Raw genomic sequence first — 2,521 nt, 5'->3', positions numbered from 1 at the left:
TTTTGAGTAATTTTTCATGACGAAGTTAAAATTGTTCATGAAATAATAGTGGCTTCTAAAAGAAATTAGTATTTTAAAGTAAAATTACACCACAAAATATTTTAGGAGTACTAGATGCACCTAAAAAATACTTCAAAGTGCTGTGCACACCACAAAATAATTTAGGATGTTGAATGTACCCGACAAAATTTTTATGGTGCTAGACACGTCTTAAACCATAAATCAATGTACACAGTTATCCTTTTAATTTTACATCATGCTTTATTTTAGACTTTTAATTTTATAAAGTTTTTTAATCTTTTAATTTTAACCACGTTAACAAAAACACTAATATTTAAATTTTAAATATTGGCAAAGTATTCTCAAATTAGCATGTTAAACTTAATTTTTAAAATAACAATGACTATTGTACAAAAAAAATCATTATTTAAGATTTACAGTGTTAGGGTTAGAGGACTCAAAACATATTTTACAAAAATAAGTTTTGCCTAACTCAATAATAAATAGCACATTATATGTGTGTGTGTGTGTGTCTGCGCGTGCGTGCGTTCGTGAGTGTGTGTGTGCGTGTGTTTTCCCCCCCCCCCCCCCCCCCTATAATCTGAACGCGGGTGTCATTTCTGGGTCTGGCCAACTATGTCTAGCCAACTTCGAGTGCTTAGTGCTCTTGATGCTGCCAGGGTACAATGGTACCACTTCAAGGCCGTCGTAATTGCTGGCATGGGCTTCTTCACTGACGCCTATGACCTCTTCAGTTTACCAAACATCACAAAGTTGCTCGGCCGCATCTACTACACTCACGACAGTGCACCGTCGCCCAGAGCCCTCCCTCCCGGCTTGAATTCCGCCGTCAACGGTGTCGCCTTGTTTAGCACCTCACTAGGCCAGCTTTTCTTTGGGTGGCTGGGTAACAAAATGGGGAGGAAAAAGGTCTATGGTTTAACTCTCATTCTCATGGTCTCTAGCCTCCGGTCTCTCTTTCCGTAAATCAGCAAAAGGCGTCATCACCAATCCCTGCTTCTTCCGCTTCGGGCTCGGATTCGGCATCGGCAGCGACTACCCTCTCTCCGCCACCATCATGTCGGAATATGCCAATAAAAATACCCGTGGTGCTTTCATCGCCGCGGTTTTCGCCATGCAAGGCTTCGGGATTCTGTTCGGCGGTGTTATTTCCCTAATTGTCGCGACGGCGTTTGACCACAACTACGAAGCTCCTCCTTATAAGGTCAACGCCGCCGCTTCTCTTGTTCCTCAAGCCGACTATGTTTGGCGAATCATTCTCATGTTTGGTGCTGTCCCAGCCGCTCTCACTTACTACTGGCATATGAAAACGCCGGAGACAGCTCATTATACGGCACTGGTGGCTAAGAATGCGAAGAAAGTCGCCGATGACATGGCTAAAGTACTGCAAGTTGACATTGACGCTGAACCAGAAAAGTTAGAGAAGATGACTCAGAGGAAGAACAGATACGGGTTGTTCAGTCGGGAATTTGCTCGCAGACATGGCCTTCACTTGCTCGGAACCACCTCCACTTGGTTTCTATTAGATATTGCGTATTACAGTTGTAATATCTTTCAGAAGGATATTTCCACTGCAGTTGGGTGGCTTCCTCCGGCTGAAGACATGAACGCAATCCACGAGGTATATATATCTATGTGTGTGTGTGTATATATATAGCATATTTCTTCTCAAAAGTTAAAAAATCTCCCTAGTTTCTAATTCACTAAATTAGTGAGCTTAAGTGATGTAAGTATCCATTCATGTTAATGAATCACATAGACACGGTTAAAGTTGAGATACAAGAGTACGTAGTGGGAAAATAAGTCTGAGAGGCATTATATGGATCAAGGTTTTGAATTAAGATATCATATTAAATTTAGTTTCTAAGGGTTCCTTATGACTCAGTAAATATGTTTGAGTCTTTTTTAATTGACTAAAACCTTTGTACTTGATGAAGAGTGAAGACTAATAATGATTTAATGGATGATATGTATAGGTTTACAAGGCTTCGGCAGCACAAAAACTTATAACATTATGTGGTACAATGCCAGGTTATTGGTTTACAGTGGCATTTATAGACTATCTGGGTCGCTTCTTCATCCAACTGATAGGTTTCTTCTTCATGACAGTCTTCATGTTTGCTCTTGCAATCCCATATGATCACTGGACAATGAAACAAAATCGAATAGGGTTTAGTGTAATGTACTCTCTCACTTTCTTCTTCACCAATTTTGGTCCAAATACACCACTTTCATTGTCCCCGCCGAGATTTTCCCGGCAAGGTTGAGGTCCACTTACCATGGGATATCCGCGGCCGCTGGAAAAGCCGGAGCAGCCATCGGTGTGATCGGGTTTTCGATTCCCGCACAGAGCAAGCGTCGTGAAAATACAGATGAAGGGTATCCAACTGGCATCTGGGTGAAGAATTCACTTATTATGCTTGGTGTGATTAATTTTGTTGGGATGTTATTTGCGTTCCTCTTGCCAGAATCCAAAGGGAAATCATTGGAGGAGTTAAGC

At 41.2% G+C, this 2,521-nt stretch overlaps 1 pseudogene; it reads left to right on the top strand.

Annotated features, from left to right (window-relative positions):
- Window positions 1-636: 636 nt before the first annotated feature.
- Window positions 637-2,311, top strand: LOC114751141 (probable inorganic phosphate transporter 1-5; annotated as a pseudogene).
- The last annotated feature ends 210 nt before the right edge of the window (window positions 2,312-2,521 follow it).

The sequence above is a fragment of the Neltuma alba genome, unplaced genomic scaffold, assembly GCF_004799145.2.
Source record: "Neltuma alba isolate B1F8T4 unplaced genomic scaffold, ASM479914v2 tig00006768_pilon, whole genome shotgun sequence".
Lineage (NCBI taxonomy): Eukaryota > Viridiplantae > Streptophyta > Magnoliopsida > Fabales > Fabaceae > Neltuma > Neltuma alba.
This window is presented reverse-complemented; position numbering and strand designations above follow the sequence as displayed.